Source organism: Nicotiana sylvestris, chromosome 3 (genome assembly GCF_000393655.2).
Source record: "Nicotiana sylvestris chromosome 3, ASM39365v2, whole genome shotgun sequence".
NCBI lineage: Eukaryota > Viridiplantae > Streptophyta > Magnoliopsida > Solanales > Solanaceae > Nicotiana > Nicotiana sylvestris.
Window position 1 is genome coordinate 218,625,766 of NC_091059.1, and position 22,071 is coordinate 218,647,836.

The window sequence follows — 22,071 nt, forward strand, 5'->3', positions numbered from 1 at the left end:
GATGAAGCCAAAGGGAAATTCTCTCCCAATTGGCAGGGACCATACCTGGTTCACCGGGTTCTAACAGGAGGATCCCTCATACTTGCAGAAATGGACGGAGAAGTTTGGTCGAAGCCGATCAATTCAGATGCAGTGAAGCAATACTATGTATAACATTTATGATTTCCTTATATGATATAATTTGAACTACACCTGACCTGATTCCCGTATAAGAGGGGATACGTAGGCATCCCTATGGGTTCGATCACAATTAAATAAAATTTTCACCCCCCCCACTATTGGAAACTGGGGCAGAATTTTGAGGAGGACCCTCAAACTTCCGAAGTTGATTTCAGCCATTTACCGCACGCAGCCGTCAGAAGAAGCAAACCAGTAAACTAGGGCAGAATTTTGAGGACCCTCAAAATTCCGGAGCGAGAGAGGTTGCAATGTCTTGAACCATGCCGCAGTCGTCGGTTCATCTAAAGAAAAACTATCTTCAATTATGTATTTATGTTATATTTCTACTAAATCATGCATATCTATTATCAAAATTGCTTTGTTTAGCAATGCTACTCCAATGATACCCGGCATCACTGAAAACTGAGTCAAGCGGGGCAAGCGAATCCCACGGGGGACACGAACTAACCTTCCCCCCCCTTTTACAAAACTCACAATTTTTCTTTGGATGTAGGCACCCAAGTCGCAAAATCATCAGATATTTATACACTCATACTTCTCAGGAATACAACTCTCAGAACCATCACCTATCCATAATTGTTATCCGTACACAACATGCCCAGCAGCCATAATATCAGCTATCAGGTATCATCTATCAGCTAAGAGATTCTATTACTATTCGTCATCATTTTCTGCATTGCATAAGGCTACCTTTCTGCCTTTCGAGACTAAGTTCTATCTCTATCTGCATTTTATACATTGCATAAAGCTACCATTCTGCCTTTCGAGGTTAAGATCTACCTCTATCTGCATTTTCTGCATTGCATAAGGCTACCATTCTGCCTTCCGAGGTTAAGCTCTACCTCCATATGCATTTTTTGCATTGCATAAGGCTACCTTTCTGCTTTACGAGACTAAGCACTGTCTCCATTCTGCATTTCTCTGCATTGCACAAGGCTACCTTCCTGCCTTTCGAGACTAAGCACTGTCTCCATCTGCATTTCTCTGCATTTCATAAGGCTACCTTCCTGCCTTTCGAGACTAAGCACTGTCTACATCTGCATTTCTCTGCATTGCATAAGGCTACCTTTCTGCCTTTCGAGACTAAGTTCTGTCTCCATCCTGCATGGCTGAAATACCGCCACCTTTATTTAAACCCTGCATCGGCCGAAATATCGCCACTCCTGCATTGGCTGAAATATCGCCACTCCTGCATTGGCTGAAATATCGCCACTCCTGTATCGACTGAAATATCGCCACCTTATTTTTCTGCATGGCTGAAATAACACCACCTTTTATTTACATCTTGCATCGGCTGAAAGACCGCCACCTTCTGCACTTCATGGGCTGAAAGATCGCGAAATTGTCCGAAGACGTCATTGTTTGGCGGCACTATTTTCATAATCCGAGAACGCCATGCCATAGACTGAGGCACTTGTATCTTTTGCATATCATTATTCAAAGTTATCATAGTTCGGAGGCATCATTCTCATAGCCCGAGAACATCATTTCATAGCCTGTGAATCCTTTATTATACGCTTCATGGACCAGGACGTCATGGTCTGAGGACGCCATCCTAATCGTCCAAAGACAACATTCATGGTCCAATGGGAACTTGCATCACATTTAAATTTATGCACAATACATGTTCGTATTGCTCATTTGCAGGTAAAGCGACTAGCAACTGCCATCTCAGCAGGAACGATCCTGCTCTAGTTCCCGTAGCCTATTAGACTCTAACCATCCTTCTCAACGTGAACATCGCGTCCGCTTTTTCGAAAATCTCCATCGGCATATTCCGCACATGGATCCCGAACTACATATGGCCTGATTCCTGTAAGACCAGGGATATGTAGGCAGCCCAGAAACTAGAGCTCGGTCAAATTTCTTTAAATTGTACGTGGTTGTCAATTTCAAGCACGGTGACTTGAGGTGTTTCATGTGAAGCAGTGTTTGGATAGGATCGCGCATTGTAGCGAAGCTATGAGGAGATATGACTTTGCGAGTTAGATTCGTGTGTTCTATTCTATGATATCAGACGGGTTCTCAGCCTTGTGTTATGGTGGTACTGGTGAGCTTGTTGTGCAGCTCTTTCATTGGAGTCATTTTCATGATTTGAGTATGTTCGGACTGTTGCTATTGGTGCGCGTATTATGCTAGTTGTGGCTTAGGCCTCTATTGATGTGTCATGTCACCAGAGTGGTGTGTTGGATTAGAAGAGATCATTGGGATCATTAATGAATACGAACATATTCGATTTCAGCATGTTGGAATGTTAATAGCGAGGTTCGGCTCGGAAATTTGCTATGGTAGTTGGTAGAGGAGAAGTGTCTTCATGAATGGTTGATCTGAGGAAAGGTTATGATTTATTGTGTGTTTCTTTTATCGTTGGCAATATATGAAATTGTTGGAATGAGACCTTAGTTGATAAGAAGTTTCTATCAGTATTTGGTTGTTGTGAGCAGTTGTTGTGAATAGAAGTTATTGCTACGAGCGTTAGAGTTATGTGGTTTATCATGTAATGGCACCGAGGATTGCAGGTATGGGTTATTACAGCTGGTTCGGGCTTATTCAGAGAATAGATGTGAGATTTTGATCTTCTGGATGATTTCGGTGGTAAAAATGTGATTCTATGGTTTGTGGACTAGGACGAATTGTGTAATTTCAGTTTCTATGTGTTGTTGGACCTATATGAGATAGGGTGACATGGGATCACCCCCGGGTATATGCTTGGTAAGATTATTCAGCTATTGGTTGGCTTCTGGACAACTCTAGGAACGTTCAAGGACGAACGTGTGTTTAACTAGGGGAGAATGTAATGACCCGACCGGTCGTTTTGAGCTTTTGCACTTTGATCGCTAGTTCTCGGGCATGACTTGCCCCGTATGATGTATTATAACTGATGTAGATTGTTGGTTTTGGTTTTCACGGAAATAGGTATGAATTTGAAAGAACAGTCTCAGTTGAAGCTTTGAATTTGAAAGGTTTGACCAAGAGTTGACTTATTTGTATATGAGCTCGGATCGGAATTTTTATGATTGGTTAGCTCCGTTAGATTATTTGTGACCTAGGAGTGTGATCGAAAGTGATTTTGGAGGTCCGGTGTAGAATTAGGCGTGAATTGGCGAAGTTAGTATTTTGGCGAATTCCTGTTGATAGGGGAGATTTTGATCCTAGGGTCGGAATGGAATTCCAAGAGTTGCAGTAGCTTCGTTAGGTGAATAGGGATATGTGTGCAAAATTTCAGGTTATTCGGAGGCGTTTTGGTTGGATTTTTGATCGAATGCGTGTTTCGAAAGTTTTAGAAGAACTTAGGCTTGAAATCGATGAGAATTGATGATTTTAGTGTTGTTGGATATGTTTTTATGATTGGAACAAGTTTGAATAATGTTGTAGGATGTATTGGTATTTTTGGTTGAGGTCCCGGGGGCCTCGGGATGAGTTCGGATGGCTAAACGGAAGTTTGGACTTGTGTTGTTGCATGTTGCAGCTGCTTCTGGTATTATTTTGCTTCTGCAGAACTTGGACCGTAGAAGCGGTATCACTTATGCGATTGGGAAGCCGCAAAAGCGGTTTTGGACTTGAGGAAAATTTCCGTAGAAGCAGAGATGGGCCCACAAAAGCGGAATCCACAGTTGCGGAAATGGACCGCAGAAGCGGTCTGGGCCCTAAGTGAAATTCCGCAGAAGTGGGCAAGGGACCGCAAAAGCGGAAGTCGCAAAATTAGAAGTCGCAGAAGCGTCAATTTAACCGCAGAAGCGGTTTTAGCTGGGTAGAAAGTATTTAAACCCATCTTCGCGAATTTTGAAGGGTTTCTCATTTCTAACTTCGGAATTGGAGAGTTTTGGGCGATTTTGAAGAGGGATTTCAAGGGACTTCGATATGGTAAGGATTTTGGACTTAAAAACACAAATCTATGGTGTTATTTCATGAGTTATAACTAAAAATTTAAGGAATTAATGGTCAAAAATGGTGGTTTAGGGCTTGAAACTTAAGAGGACAAGAATTGGGATTTGAGGGGTCATTTGGACTCCGATTTTGGTGTTCTTTATCTGTATAGACTCGTGGCGAGATAAGGAACCTATTGGTGTAAAAAATTTTGAATTTCGAGAAGTGGGCCCGGGGCTCGGATTTTGCCAATTTCGGATTTCTTGATATTTTTCGACTATTTTCGATTGGGAATTGTTCCTTTAGCCTATTGTGACGTATTCGTTGTGATTTTGGTCAGATTCTGCGCAAGGAGGCCGATTCGAGAGGCAAGAGCATAGTGAGCTAGACTTTTTACCGGCTTGAGGTGAGTAATGATTGTAAATGATATCCTGAGGGTTTGAAACCCCGGATTGCACATCGTAGTGCTATATTGAGGTGAGACACACGCTGAATGATGAGCGTGGGGTCTGTTACTATTGGGGATCGTGACTTGGTTCGTCCCGATTGATGATTTTACTGCATATTTGACTGTAACTTACTTGTTATCATCATGTTTTGGGCTGATTGCCACATTTGGGCTTCGTGCCGATTATTTGAACCCTTCAGGGATGATTGTTGATATTTCCTCACTGTTTTGATTTTATACTTGAACTCAGTCATGTATTTTCTACTGTTTTCAAAACTCAGCCAAGTTCATTTTTACTTTAACACTTGAAAAGATATTTCCTATACTATTTTTGGGCTGAGCAGCATGTTTTACTGTTGCCCGAGGGGATTAAGTGAATTTTGACTGAGTGAGATCGAGGGCCATATGTGAGGATATGTTGAGTGATGTAAGGAGGCTTTCAGGCCTTGTGAGCGATGTGAGGAGGCTTTCAGGCCTTGTGAGCGATGTGAGGAGGCTTTTAGGCCTCAGGAGTGATGTGATTATATGCTACGAGGTGGCTTGATATTGATATGAGGCCGAGGGCCTAGACTTGATGCCACGAGATGGCTTGATATTGCGTTTGGGCCGTAAGGGGCCCCTCCCGGAGTCTGCACACCCCCAGTGAGCATCGTCGACGTTAAATGGATCGGGCTGCATGCCGTAGAGATATGTGGATCGGACTACACGCCGCAGTGGTACTGGTATTATTTATTGTGTTTACTGTGTTTCATTTGCCTGCCATTATATGTTGTTTGTGATGCTTCATGCAATATCTACCTGATTTCTTGGTGTTATTTGATAACTGAGTGTTGTGCCCGAGTGGCGGAATTCTGTGCTTATCTGCACCATTTGTTTTGCATGCATTTGCGTAACTGTTGAAAAAGGCATTTTCAAAAGAGGTTTAAATTGAGCTAAGATAATTCTAAAGAATTCACTGCTTCACTACTTTTCTCAAAGAGTTTTACACTGCTTCTATACAGTATGAGGATTTGCTATACGTGATTTCTTACTGCTCAGTTATTATTTACTCTTATTACTCACTGAGTTGGAGTACTCACTTTACTCCCTGCACCTCGTGTGTAGATGCAGATATTTGTTCACCCGGTAGCGGGTTTTGAGCTGATTGGAGATTTAGTTATCGGAGCTGAGCAAGGTGACCGCCAGCGTTCGCGGCACCGCATTTCTTCCTTTTGATTTTAAATCCAATTCTGTATATTACAGGCCTTGTAGTTGTATTTAGACTCTTCTAGATGCTCGTGACTTGTGACACCCCGATTTGGGCTGATTTGGGTTGTACTTCCGCTAATTAACATTATTGAATCATATTTAAACTATTTATTTATGTTTTAACTATTTCTGTAAAGGCGATTTGGGTTAGTTGGCTGGCCTTGTCTTCACGAGAGATGCCATCACGACCAGAGCGGGGTTTGGGTCGTGACAAGTTGGTATCAGAGCCTAGGTTACATAGGTCTCACGAGTCATGAGCAGGTTTAGTAGAGTCTCGCGGATCGGTACGGAGACGTCTGTATTTATCCTCGAGAGGCTGCAGAACCTTTAGGAAAAACTTCACATTCTTGAATTCCTATCGTGCGTCCTTGATTCAGCTTGAAAAGTAACTTTTGAAATTCCTTCCACGCGTTCGCATGCGCGCATGAGCGCTCAGTATCAGATGTGCCTTGATGGCTTATGATTCCCCGATCGAGGGGCGAGATGTGATCTCTGCGAGTTGAAGTTGGGCCAGTCTGAAGGACTTGAGGCCAGATCTTGGTCTATGGCTCGAGCACCTAGGTGCTGATTGTGTGAGCAATTGTTTTGATCTTATATGTTCGGTATTTCCCCTATTAGTGGGAATGACGGCTGGATAACTACATGATGAGTATGTTAGTACTGCGAGATGTATCTATATGACTGGAAGTGACGAAGAAGGTCGGTTGGGTGATAGATGAACTATTAAGTGTTTGATTTCCATTGTGATTGGATGTGTAACCCCGAGTTATGGGCGCGTGAAGAATCTTTTCATGTCACCTAGTTGGGAGTGAAGTAAATTTCATGTTGAGGTATGAATTCAGACTCAGGAAGACTAAGTGACAGTGTAATGTGTATGACGGTGGAAGGTATACAGAGATGTCATATTGAGGAGAAGCATGTGGGTTATCTCATTCGGAGTGTTCTGAAGTGGTGTGATCCTTATGTGTATATTAGAAGATCTCATGTGTAATTGAAAAGTACGTGTTGAAAATTTGAAATTTCGGGTCGCTTAAGAGAGTGGGCTTAACTGTTGCGGGGATGAATGCGAGATTTGCAGAAGATTTATAGTGCTAGATGATCTGTGTTTTCACAAACTTATAAATGATTTGAGTTTAATCTCACTATGGTATTGTGGCATCAATAGAGTAAAGTGTTATGAGTTATTGAGTGTATCTTGATCTATGGCTTCGAGCCAAGTGGGGGAGTCTGCTGTGAGCAGTTGAATTGCACAGTTAGGTGCTATGTTGGTTCCAGTTTGGAGCGTGCGAGTGAATTAGCTATGGCTAGAGTATAGGAAAATTTTGACAAAGGTTATATTATGCTTCATAGGGTATGAGAATTACAAAATATCTAGAGTTGTTGTTGGCAAAGAATGCTCGGTGCATAGAGCAGGAAGTTGCTTGGTTGTATTGGGATGAGGATTTCATTCTGCGGTGTCGGAGTGCCAATGAGGCACAGATGGTTTTGTTCGTTAGGTCAGGTAAATTGCAGTTTGAATAAGGGGGAATGACTTGCGAGGATGGCTCCAATATGTTCAAGATTCTATAGGGAACAATTGGGTATTTTAAAGTTGCATGTGTGATTAGAAACTGTGTTTTCATTAGAAGAGGTCAAGACTTGTGGTATTTCTATGTTAACTATGGGATTCTATGTATCAGTATCAGGAAAGTAAAGGTAACAGATTTAGATTCGCAGGAAGTACGGCAATGTAAAGTATTCTGGAATATGGTGTTTCGGGGAATATTTAAGGGAGTATTCAGTAGTTTATGGGTTTCAGACAGTGTAGTTTTATGCTTGGGTCTCATGTGGTAAGCCTGGATGGAGGAATTGTGGTGCTACAACAAGGGGAAATATCAAATTGAAGATGAATTAGAAGGAAATTTAGATAGATGGAGTAGCTTGATAGTAGACCGGATCGGCATGGTAAGGATATGATTAATTCTTTATGTGTGTTCGAGGTAATGAGTTCGTACAGGTATTTTGCAGCAATGCTCTTGGGTTTTGACGGCTTGCTTAGCTTGGTCTAGTTAGAAGGATTCAGTCCTGGCAGTTTAGTGTGTGCAAATGGAATTGGGAGAGTTCTTGTTGATTTCTACCGTGGTTAGAGATATGTATTTCCTACGAGTGTAAGAAGCATGGGATGTGTAATGATTTTCTTCTAGATGGGATCAATGGAAGTTCTTGGCTAGGTAGGTTACAAATCAGTTCTGGAAGGGAGTTCATAAAACTCTTAGGCAACGGTTAGCCTCAGATGATTAAGGGAATGATATTTCTAATTGGAAGTGATTTGACGATAGTATATGTTCAGAAAAAGGGTAATGTGATTGAGTTGATGGCACTTCGATGGTATTGCGGCACTTTCTTGTTAGATCGACTGGTAATATTCGGGTTTGCTTGGTGGCACAGGGAAAATTTTAGAGTATCTATCATGAAATGATTAGGTATTAGAGGTGTGGCATATATTCGAACGGCGAAATTGGGATATGATATGGTGATTCATGTGCCGTGTAGATTTGGAGATGGAAGTTCTCATATTCGGGCTATGTTGTGAGTGTAGAATGTGTGTGTCAGCACTGTTTAGTGACTACCGAGCTTCAGAGACCCGAGCGGATCTTTCTTTGTTTGGTATGTTAGATTTTGGACGTGATATTGGGGTTCTAGACTGGTTGTCTCCGTGTTGAGTTATTCTGGACTATTGCGCTTTGGGTTGTGCCAGGAATGCCACGGATTGAGTGGCGATGTGCGTCGGATTTCATGTTCTAGTAGGGTGGTTTTATATTTCGAAGACCCAGCGGATGGCTGGGAAGGATTGGTATTTCTTATTTGGGGTCTTATGATGGGTGTCAGTGCTGAGGCTCCTCATATTGATTCAATTCCGGTGGTGAGGGACTTTTCAGATGTGTTTCTTATGGTCGGGCATGTCGCCGGGCGAGGTTGTCGATTTCAGTATTGATTTGGTGTCGGGCACCGTATCGTATGGCACCGGCAGGAGTTATAGAAGTGGAAAGGAACTGCTTCAGGTTTCCATGGTAAGAAGTTTGTTGGCATGCCAATGTGGATGTGTGCTCTAGCTTGAGTCGGCTGGGTTGGCCCGAAATGTATTGTTGAGGGATAGGTTGATTCGACCATTATTGAGCTTATTAATGATATAGGAGATCTATGAGTTGCCTTTCTGTGTTGCGAGACGTTATGATTTGTTGGTTATGGGCACATATGGTGCGGTTCTGTTGGGGTTCATAGTGGAAGTCGAGCGGGAAGAGTAATTGGGTGTTGCTCGGTGAATGGCATATTGGTTATGTTCTATCGGGTTTGTGTAGTATATGTCACTTGCTTTACCGTGGGGTGTAAGGATTTGCTTTGGTTCCAGACGTCAAATTGTGCGTGGTTGTCAATTTCAAGCACCGTGACTTGAGGTGTCTCATGTGGAGCAGTGTTTGGATAGGATCACGCATTGCAGCGAAGCTATGAAGAGATATAACCTTGCGTGTTAGATTCGTGTGTTCTATTCTATGATGTGAGATGGGTTCTCAGCCTTGCGTTGTGGTTGTACTGGTGAGCTTATGGTGCAGCTCTTTCATTGGAGTCATTTTCATCATTTGAGTATGTTCGGACTGTTGCTATTGGTGCGCGTATTATGCTAGTTGTGGCTTAGGCCTCTATTGATGTGTCATGTCACCAGAGTGGTGTGTTGGATTAGAAGAGATCGTTGGGATCATTAATAAATACAAACATATTCGATTCCAGCATGTTGGAAGGTTAATAGAGAGGTTCGGCTCGGAAATTTGCTATGGTAGTTGGCAGAGGAGAAGTGGCTTCATGAATGGTTGATCTGAGGAAAGGTATTGCGTGTTTCATTTATCGATGGCAATATATGAAAGTGTTGGAATGAAACCTTAGCTGATAAGAAGTTTCTATCGGTATTTGGTTGTTGTGAGTAGTTGTTGTGAATAGAAGTTATTGCTACGAGCGTTAGAGATATGTGGTTTATCATGTAATGGCACCGAGGATTGCAGGTAAGGGTTATTATAGCTAGTTCGGGCTTATTCAGAGAATAGATGTGAGATTTTGATCTTGTGGATGATTTTGGTGGTGGAAATGTGATTCTATGGTTTATGGACTAGAATGGATTGTGTAATTTCAGTTTCTATGTGTTATCGGACCTATAAGATATAGGGTGACGTGGGATCACCCCCGGGTATATGCTTGGTAAGATTATTCAGCTATTGGTTGGCTTCTGGACAACTCTGGGAACGTTCGAGGACGAATGTGTGTTTAAGTGGGGGAGGATGTAACGACCCAATCGGTCGGTTTGAGCTTTTGCACTTTTATCGCTAGTTCTCGGGCATGACTTGCCCCGTATGATGTATTATGACTGATGTAGATCGTTGGTTTTGGTTTTCACGGAAATAGGTATGAATTTGAAAGAACAGTCTTAGTTGAAGCTTTGAATTTGAAAGGTTTGACCAAGAGTTGACTTATTTTGTATATGAGCTCGGATCGGAATTTTTATGATTTGGTTAGCTCCGTTAGATGATTTATGACCTAGGAGTGTGATCGGAAGTGATTTTGGAGGTCCGGTGTAGAATTAGGCTTGAATTGGCGAAGTTAGTATTTTGGTGAATTCCGGTTGATAGGGGAGATTTTGATCCGAGGGTTGGAATGGAATTCCGAGAGTTGTAGTAGCTTCGTTAGGTGATTTGGGATATGTGTGCAAAATTTCAGGTTATTCGGAGGCGTTTTGGTTGTGTTTTTGATCGAATGCATATTTCAGAAGTTTTAGAAGAACTTAGGCTTGAAATCGATGAGAATTGATGATTTTCGTGTTGTTGGATGTGTTTTTATGATTGGAACAAGTTTGAATAACGTTGTAGGATGTATTGGTATTTTTGGTTGAGGTCCCGGGGGCCTCGGGATGAGTTCAGATGGCTAAACGGAAGTTTGGACTTGTGTTGTTGCATGTTGCAGCTGCTTCTGGTATTATTTCGCTTCTGCGGAACTTGGACCGCAGAAGCGGTATCGCTTATGCGATTGGGAAGCCGCAGAAGCGGTTTTGGACTTGAGGAAAATTTCCGCAAAAGCGGAATCCGCAGATGCGGAAATGGACTGCAAAAGCAGTCTGGGCTCTAAGTGAAATTCCGCAGAAGCGGGCAGGGGACCGCAAAAGCGGAAGTCGCAGAAGCGTCAATTTAACCGCAAAAGCGGTTTTAGCTGGGCAGAAAGTATTTAAACCCATCTTCGCGAATTTTGAAGGGTTTCTCATTTCTAACTTTGGACTTGGAGAGCTTTGGGCGATTTTGAAGAGGTATTTCAAGGGACTTCGACAAGGTAAGGATTTTGGACTGAAAAACACAAATCTATAGTGTTATTTCATGAGTTAGAACTGAAAATTTAAGGAATTAATGGTCAAAAATGGTGGTTTAGGGCTTGAAACTTAAGAGGACAAGAATTGGGATTTGAGGGGGTCATTTGGACTCCGATTTTGTTGTTCTTTATCTGTATAGACTCGTGGCGAGATAAGGAACCTGTTGGTGTAAAATTTTCCGAATTTCAAGAAGTGGGCCCGGGGCTCGGGTTTTGCCAATTTCGGATTTCTTGATGTTTTTCGACTATTTTCGATTGGGTATTGTTCCTTTAGCCTATTGTGACGTATTCGTTGTGATTTTGGTCAGATTCCGCGCGAGGAGGCCGATTCGAGAGGCAAGAGCATAGCGAGCTAGACTTTTGGCCGGCTTGAGGTGAGTAATGATTGTAAATGATATCCTGAGGGTTTGAAAACCCGGATTGCACATCGTAGTGCTATATTGAGGTGAGACACACGCTGAATGATGAGCGTGGGGTCTTTTACTATTGGGGATCGTGATTTGGTCCGTCCCGATTGATGATTTTACTGCATATTTGACTGTAACTTACTTGTTATCATCATGTTTTGGGCTGATTGCAATATTTGGGCTTCATGCCGATTATTTGAACCCTTCAGGGATGATTGTTAATATTTCCTCACTGTTTTGATTTTATACTTGAACTCAGTCATGTATTTTCTACTGTTTTCAAAACTCAACCAAGTTCATTTTTACTTTAACACTTGAAAAGATATTTCCTATACTATTTTTGGGTTGAGCAGCATGTTTTACTGTTGCCCGAGGGGCTTAAGTGATTTTTGACTGAGTGAGACCGAGGGTCATATGTGAGGATATATTGAGTGATGTGAGGAGGCTTTCAGGCCTTGTGAGCGATGTGAGGAGGCTTTCAGGCCTCAAGAGTGATGTGATTATATGTTACGAGGTGGCTTGATATTGATATGAGGCTGAGGGCCTAGACTTGATGCCACGAGATGGCTTGATATTGCGCTTGGGCCGTAAGGGGCCCCTCTCGGAGTCTGCACACCCCCAGTGAGCGTCGTCGACGTTAAATGGATCGGGCTGCACGCCGCAGCGATATGTGGATCAGGCTGCACGCCGCAGCGATACTGGTATTGTTTATTGTGTTTACTGTGTTTCATTTGCCTGCCATTATATGTTGTCTGTGATGCTTCATGAAATATCTACCTGATTTCCTGGTGTTATCTGATAATTGAGTGTTGTGCTCGAGGGGCGGATTTCTGTGCTTATCTGCACCATTTGTTTTGCATGCATTTGCGTAACTATTGAAAAAGGCATTTTCAAAAGTGGTTTAAACTGAGCTAAGATAATTCTAAAGATTTCACTACTTCACTACTTTTCTCAAAGAGTTTTACATTGCTTCTATACAGCATGAGGATTTTCTATACGTGATTTCTTACTGCTCAGTTATTAGTTACTTTTATTACTCACTGAGTTGGAGTACTCACTTTACTCCCTGCACCTCGTGTGTAGATGCAGGTTTTTGTTCACCCGATAGCGGGTTTTGAGCTGATTGGAGATTTAGTTATCGGAGCTGAGCAAGGTGACCGCCAACGTTCGCAGCACCGCATTTCTTCCTTTTGATTTTAAATCCAATTCTGTATATTACAGGTCTTGTAGTTGTATTTAGACTCTTCTAGATGCTCGTAACTTGTGACATCCCGGTTTGGGCTGAGTTGGGTTGTACTTCCGCTAATTAACATTATTGAATCATATTTAAAGTATTTATTTATGTTTTAACTGTTTCTGTAAAGGAGATTTGGGTTAGTTGGTTGGCCTTGTCTTCACGAGAGGCGTCATCACGACCAGAGCGGAGTTTGGGTCGTGACAGAAATTGGCTATTTAATATTTAGCCCCATTTCTATTTCAGTTACAGCCCCTTTTTACCTTTCAACTTTAACCTTAAATTGACCCAATTTCAATCCCAAATCGGACCAGCCCAATCCCTAAATTACCTGACCCCTGACCTAATTAAAAAACCCGCCCGGCTCCCTTTTGATCCAGGCCGTTGATCATTTTGATCAACGGCCATAATTCCCCCTTTCCTTTTTTAATTTTCAAACCCCACTAACCTAATTCATTTCGTCTGATACGCCACCTTTGAACCCCTTCGTCTCTCAAACTTTCTTTTTGTTCTTTTTTTATGTGTATTTGTCCGATTTCTTTTACTACGCATGTACTGTTCTTCTACTTTATTTTCTCCTATGCTCACATGTTAATCTTTGCTATATGTGTTTATGATTGAGTTCTTTGATTTTGTTTGCGTTATTGGACTGTGTTTGTATTCTTACTAAGCATGATTCATCTGTTTTTGCCTAAGTTTGTATCTTTTTCTTCTGAACTTATTTAAGTTCTGAGTTTTTTCTCAAAACGTGTTCTCCATGCTCTTAACTATGTATCTTGTCTGTTTATTTCTCATAAGTCTTTGGAAAAGACTCCTGAGCCTCTATCAAGTGGCTTGCCTTCTCATCTCTATTGTCTGACTCAATTCGAAACCCCAAAATTTGGGGGTTTCTTGGCAATTTTGATTCTTGTGTGCGAGTTAGGGTTCCTCTTTGGGACCCTTGACTCGCAGACTCCTCGTGAGTCTACAAATTGGACTTGTACCACTTTTTGCTTATGATTCTGAACCTCTCTTTAATTAAACTCTCTTCTAAATAATTTGACAATCCCTTCCTGATTTACATATTTGTGTGCCTTTTATATAAGGACTCTGCTTTCAAAAGGTTTTTTTCCAACTAATTGATTGATTCCGAAATCCTTTTAATAAGGCCTGACTGATTTTCTTTGATTGAACCTCCTTTACCTTTTTCTGACTTGGTTCATTCGAATTGAACTTGTAGTTTTGGTTTCACTAGCTGTTTGATTGATTCCCTTTCCATATTTGTCACAAACCGTGTACCATTGACTGTTTTCCTTAAATAACTTCTATGTATTTACCCCTTTTGTGCTGCTTTGAAAAGGTTTTATGGAGTTTGGAGCACCGGTGCTCCAGTCTCCAGTATATTATACTGGAGCCAACAAAGTATATCAGCCCAGCATAAAATGCTGGAGTTCATAAACAGGTGCACCGAACTCCAGTATATTATGCTCGGCCGGTCTCTGTTGCAGCAAAATAGTGGCTATTTTTCATTAACTTGGTAAACGCTGACTATTTTTGAATGACCAATCCGAAAACTGGCTATACAGTGCATTTTTTACCTAAAATTTGGGTCGTAATCCAACTCGCCAAACTTTTATCAAGCTTTAATTAATATATGTTGTTTTCTTATGAATTATATTATTACTAAATAATTTTTTTAGCCCAACTTAAAATGAGTTTTATGGATTTCGTCAAGACAGACCTAGTTCTATAAATGGTCGAGTGTAGGGCAAGTCACGTGGGCTTGGGCCAAATTTGACAGCCCTAATCACATAATTCTCACTTTTAATAGTGAAGAATCTTACATCGGTGCTTTAAGGGATAAATAGTCAATATGACTTGATCAATCTTCACCTCATCCGCTAACTTTTGTGATCGAATCAGACGCAAAATCTATTTAACCTGGTATTAAAGTAGGACTCATCTCAATTCTTATTTTCTGATTGTGGACCCATATTCAATTTTTCATGCTAGTGAGGGATTGTGAAAAGTCTCAGCGTCGGTGCTTTAAGGATGGGAGGTGTCCTCAATACAGGGCGGAGCCGGTCCTTCGATTATGGGTTCGGTCAAACTTAGTAGTTTTGGTTTAAATCGTATACTTCCTCCTTTTACTTTTACTTATCCACTATTGATTTTGCACATCTCTTAAGAAATAATAAATAATATGCATAATTTACCATGATATCCATATTAATTGATGCATATTTTTAATAGATTTGAGAAAATAATTTGAAATGAGTAATTAATACTATCGGTATAACTGGAAAAAGAAAAAGAAATTGTCTTCTCTTGATATGCTAAAAGTGACAAGTAAAAGTGAACGGAAGAAGTGTTTATCTTAGAAATTCATTGAATATGTACAGATTATTAATTTAGAACTCAATAACTTAAAAAGAACTATAATGTGAATCCATAAGCTTTAAATTTTGGCTCCGCCTCTACCTCAATACACTTACTCTTTGTAAAGTAAAAATAGCACGGGCTAGCCAGTTTTCTGACTGACCATTCAAAAATAGCCAGCATTTGCAAAGTCATTAAAAATAACCACTATTTTACTGCAACATAATATACACGAGATCTGTGCACCTGTGTATGAACTTCTAGCATATTATGCTGAAACTCCAACACGCGGAAAGTTCCAGTATAATATACCGGAGATTGAAGCACTTGTGTACGAACTTCCATCATATTATGTTGGACCGATATTATACTAGAACTCCAATATATTATACTGGAGTTCTAGTATACTTATGCTGGAACTCCATTATAATATGCTGGAGTTCCAGTATACTTATGCTGAAACTCCATTATAATATGCTGGAGTTCTAGTATACTTATGTTGGAACTCCAGTATACTATGCTGGAGTATTTTCCGAATTTTGAATAGTATTTTCGTTCAAATTTATCTTTACCTGAAAAGTGATTAAATTTTTATTACTTTTAAAACTGTAACTATTTTTAAATGACCACGTATAAATCTGACTATTTTTAAATTTATCCCCATTGAAAATTGTAGTATAAATTTTTTTACTATAGTTTATAATGTATTGCTAATTCCACCCAATATTGCTATAGAATTTTTGGTAAAATTACGGACATCTTTCAGAAGTTTTCTGCCGTTTGCATCTTTTGGAGGCTTTCAAACAAAATCAAAGAAAACTGAAAATTGATGGTTTAATGGCAGAGAAATCGATGAGTAGAAAATGCCACGTATTGTGCGGCTGAAGGAATTTGTTTGATAGTAGTTTGGAATGGAATCAAATTGACTCTTTGATTCTGTCTTTATTATAAGACTCGTCTTAAGTCGAGTCCGGAACCTAAATATTGTGCGTTTGGACTCAAAACATACAAATAAGTGTATAAAAAAAAGATATTTTTATATATAGCGTACAATAACAATACGTTATATATTAACGGTAATGACCGCCGTTAAATATAGCGTGATATTGTTAAACGCCTATATATATATATATATATATATATATAGCATTAAAAGTTAGAACGCTATGCCCCTGAAACTGTTCTTTCGGTTACTTTATCAGATTTGACTGTCCCTCTTTCTTTCTCTTTTGGCATTATTAGTTTGCCTTGGGACTTGAAATCAAAGAGACCTAACCTTATTAGAATAATAGAATCTCTTCCACACTTTGCTTTATAAAAATACCTAGTACTCTATATTTAAGCAACAAGAGTGACATTATTTAAATTAATAAAAGAGACACTGTAAGAGGTGAAATGACTTGTATTGATTGTGTTAGTTTTTCTAGGTGTTATGAAATGGAGAGCCAATTAAGTATATATATATATATACAAATATAAAAAACTGATTTTCTTCTTTCTTTTTCTAAAAATAGATTTCATATTATTAGGTTTTTTCACTTTTAACCTGCGTCAAAAATTATTTACATATGATAGTTAAATAACTATATAAAATTCATATAATTTTTGTATATAATATACATAATGTATATATATACAATATATACAAAATACATGTATATATTATATATAAAAATTATATGAATTTTATATAGTTATTTAACTATCATATGTAAATAGTTTTTGACGCGGGTTAAAAGTAAAAAAATCTAATAATATGAAATCTATTTTTTGAAAAAAGAAAGAAGAAAATCAGTTTTTTATATTTGTATATATATATATATATATATATATATATATATATATATATATATATATATACTTAATTGGCTCTCCATTTCATAACACCTAAAAAAACTAACACAATCAATACAAATCATTTCACCTCTTACAGTGTCTCTTTTATTAATTTAAATAATGTCACTCTTGTTGCTTAAATATAGAGTACTAGGTATTTTTATAAAGCAAAGTGTGGAAGAGATTCTATTATTCTAATAAGGTTTGGTCTCTTTGATTTCAGGTCACAAGGCCAACAAATAATGCCAAAAGAGAAAGAAAGAGGGACAGTCAAATCTGATAAAAGTAACCAAAAGAACAGTTTCAGGTGCATAGCGTTCTAATTTTTAACGCTATATATATAGCGACAACACCACGCAATACTTAACGGCGGTTGTTACCGTTAATATATAGCGTATTGTTGTTGCACGCTATATATAAAAATATTTTTTTCTTAATATATTTATTTGTGTGTTTTGAATTCAAACACATAATATTTAGGTTCCGAAGTCCGGAACCCAATTGTTGTTTTTTTGGACTCAAAGTACATTAATAAGTATAAAAAAAAAAGTTACCGTTCTATATATAACGTCCAAATACAAGACACTATATCTTAACGGTAACTTTTGCCGTTAAGGTATAGTGTTTTTTATTTGGACGTTATACATATAGCGCACAAAAAAAAGACACTATATGTTAGATCTAAGGGTGTACATTGATCGGGTTGGTTCGGATTTTGCAATTACCAAACCAAACCAATTGTATTGGGTTTTTAAATTTATAGATCAAACCAAACCAACAAAAGTCGGGTTTTTTAATATCGGATTTTCTCGGGTTTCTCGGATTTTTCGGGTTTTTCGTTCCGATAAACTTGTGCTCCAAATATTTCTATAGTCCTAAATACAATTTTACCAATAACTGTCATTTCTTATTTTTTAGCATTGACCTCAACTATACTTTATGCATGTTCTTTATTCTCCTTTTGTTTTGTGTAGTCATATTCCTTATTTTACTGATTTATAGGATTAAGTGGAGTACTTATAAAAATCATTAAAAAATACTAAAAGCAAAAATAATCTAACTTTATCACACAAAGTTCACGAAGGTTGGGGTCATTTTCTAGAAACAATTATAGGGAACTAACTACCTCTTTCTTCTTAACTAAAAAGATGTACAGTTACAAGAAAACTTATTGATGTATAAGTTCTAACAAGTAAATTTGCTATGTGGTGTAATAATCGCCACCTAGGCCTTCTTTAAAGGATATACACTGAAGACCAAAAAGCAAGGATCTTCATTGTGATTATGACAACTAATTAATTAGGTCTGTATCTAATACGAATATACAACGAAAATAAAGAGTTTTCTCACTGCATATATTTTGGTCAGCTTTGTCCATTTATCTATTTTTTGAGAAAATTATTAGCAAAAATATAAACTGCATATCATATTGCACTCTACATAAGAATTATCACCAACTTTTTAAGAGTAGACATTACACCCAAGAGTCCTAAAAAATAAACAAAAAGAGAATATATTAAACTCTAAGAAGTTGGGCATCTTAGTAGATATTACAACCAGAGGAGCATGTTTCTAAAATACTTGTAAAGGCATAATGACCTCACTTTCAAAAATAGTCATGAAGCAAATTGTAGTTAATCATCCCTCTAATCAATCTTCAAATGTGAGTCTACATATTCTGGAAAAAAAAAAGAATAAATAATTAACATATTTAAATATTAATTAATGTAAAAAATAACTATCCAATATGCAGTAATAACCATATAAGTTAAGTTTTGTAGTGATGTCCATGTATCACTAGTGAGACATACACGTTGGTTCTTAATAAGATTTTTAAGTTTTTCCTTCTCTTCATGATAAATCCTCAAACAATGTCTAGCAACAGTTACACGAGAAGGTAATTCGAAATTAGGTAAGGCTTTAGCCATTAATTTCTTAAATCCTTCTCCTTCAACAACTCTAAAAGGTTGCTCATCAAGAATTACAAATTCGGCAATCGCCCTCCTAATGTCATCCACATTATACACTACCCTTTCAGTAACACCCGAACCACCTTCTAGCCACCCTTCCTTGATAGGTTTTAATGTTGATTGTCTCTTATCAATGGCTCTAAAGGGAGATTTGTGACATGTAGAAGTTAAATACGACCATAATGTAGTAGTCCCATTCTTGCTACCTGCAACAAATGTTTTAGGACAATAATTGCATTTTGCCTTACATTTACCTCATTTAGCAATAAATTTGGAGATGTGATTCCAAATCGCGGACATCTCTCTACCACTATTTCCAGATTTAGATTTTTTTGATGGAGTCATTCTTTTTTGCTTCTTAGGAGGAGTGCATCGATGAGGAGTGTCTTCACTTTGTTTTTGAGCTGCCACTGGCGAAGGATTATTGACAACCACCTCTGCATCTGCTCCAGAAGTTATAGTTTCCATTCTTACAAAGAGTTCCTGCAAATAGAACATATCCAGTTACTATTTAACTCATGGAATTTACCTTCGCATTGTGACAACAAATAACATATGCAAAGAAATACACCAGCTCATACGTTGAGGAATAAGACAAAATCGCATAACAATGTAAGAAATACATCTCTCTTAATTTTACACAGTTCATATTATTTAACCAAATGATTCAAAATATAAGTAAACAAATTTCAATATCTTTTTAAGTAACAATCAATTACTCATGTTAATCACCTAAGAGAAACAAAATAAATAAATAAATTCAACAGTAGGGAAGAATACAACATATTTGCAAAAAAAGACTTGCTAATCTGAAAAAGAAAAATCTTAGTTAATTGGGGAAAAGTAAGGTATATGTATGCAGCTAAAAGAAAACATGTAAAATGAGAGCAAAAGAGCTTTACTGATGAGAGCTTTACCGATGAGAGTTTTACCGATGATAGGGTTTGAGCAAAGGAAGAGCGTGGGTTTTTTGCCTTTGGAGAAGAGGCAAAATGATTTCAATTGTTTACGTGTTTCAGAACAGCTTTAGGACAATCTATTGCTACTTTAGGATTAGATTTTGGTTTGGGCTCAATTATTCTTTTATGGGCTAAACAAAAACAAACATTTACATGGGCTATAATACCAACTTAAAATATTATGCTATATAAAGAAATTATAATAAAAATTAAGAAATATTTATAACTTACATTCTAATAAATATTTTTATCTATCTAATATATAAAATATGTATACATGTAATGTCGGGTTGGTTTGGTTTCGGTTTGACTTTTTTTAGTTAATACCAAACCAAGCCTATTGTGGTCGGGTTTTATTTTTCAATACCAAACCAAGTCAAACCAAACCACTAGTCGATTTTTTTTTCGGGTTGACTCGAATTTTCGGGTTGGTGCGGATTATCGGTTTGGTTTGTACACCCCTAGTTAGATCAATAGCCGCCTTTTCTTTGCTATTTAAGATGGACATGGTAGACGTCATGTAAACCATATGGTTTTTCTCCACCTCTCTTTGTTTGACCATTTGTAATTTCACTTAAGTTACAAATTTCGTTGGCAAGACAAAAAGGAAATTCAGGAACTGGCATCATTATTCTTTATAACGTTTTATTCTTCCCTTTGGATTAAACAAATAGTAATGAAAAAGAAAAGGTTGGAATTTTCTTTTTGTTCTTTTGGTTTTCCATTGAGTAATTTTCACTTTTCATTTCGGCTGACCACTAAAGTTGCTTCTTAAGATTAAAAAAAAAGTTGGTAATTTGACCATGACTGCAGCATAATGTAAAAAGAAAAAAAAAAAAATAAATTGGTTTGATTGAGCTGAGTAATAACTTCAGATTTTCCTGAGAATTAACATTGTTTTTTCATCTTTTTAGTCTACAATAAGCACATTGTAAAATGTACAATCAAAACATAATAGCAGAAAGAAGGGGGGGGGGGAGGGGGGAGCATAACCGTGAGACGTGACAGCTTCGAATCTCAACTACAAGAATAAATAAAATTATGTGTACATTTTTTTAACAAGAAGAAAACAAAATGAAATCGTACAATATCACAATAAAATATCTGGGGAGAAGCAAGTAGAGTGCTGGATTTTTCCATCTTTTTGTAGTTTATAAATCACAGCGAAATGAACTAAAATTGCTGGTTCAAATGAACCTGTAACTTAAGTGCTAGATTCGTCCATTCTTAAGAAAATTAGATTAGGTCATCAGATTTGTAATATCGGTTCAGATTTTCATATTTTAAACCTTGAAATGTCTCTAGGATAAGCGCGGATAATACGAAGAGATGAATAAATAAGCAATTTACTTCTGAATATTGACCGTGTAAAATTTTCTTACACTTCAAGTTAAAAGTTACTTCATCCGGTCCACAATAAGTGAACAATTTATTTTTTTTCTTTTGATCCAAAATAAATGTCCATTTATATATCAAGAAAAATTCAATTTATTTTTTCAAAATCACCTTTATGTACGTATCCCTAAAAAGTCTTTTACTCCTCACATTAAATTATACTGCAACATTTAATTAAGGTAATTTAGTCACACTAGTTATTGTTGTCTAAAATTTATTATTTCCTTAATGGGTGTGCTCAAGGCAAATTGATCACTTAATATGGACCCGGAGAGAGTACCACAAGAACAAGTTTGACGGTGCAAGTAAAAAGTTACACTTCTGAATATTGGCAGTGAAAATTTGCTTATCATGAATAAATAAGCAGTTACATTGATTCTTAACGTTCTTTGTTTATAGCAAATCTAATCTAGCAACCTAAAAAATAAAATAAGTACCTTATTATAATAGGTAAAGTACATTAAAAATGTAAATAAGTCTGTACCACCACCTACATAAGTTAAATCCTTAAAAAGAAATAAAATTTCTATATCCTTCCCTTATCTAGGTAGTGGGTATTTTGGAATTAGGTTGCACGAGTCACAACTAAATTTATCGGCAGCCTGCTACACGAGTCTCTATGAAGTGGTAAACACATGTAAAATTAACGGTCACAGAAAAACCGTATGGTTTACATGACGTCCACCATGTCCATCGTAAATAGCAAAGAAAAGGCCGCTATTGATCTAACATATAGCTGTCTTTTTTTTTTGCGCTATGTATAACGTTCAACTAAAAGACGTTATAC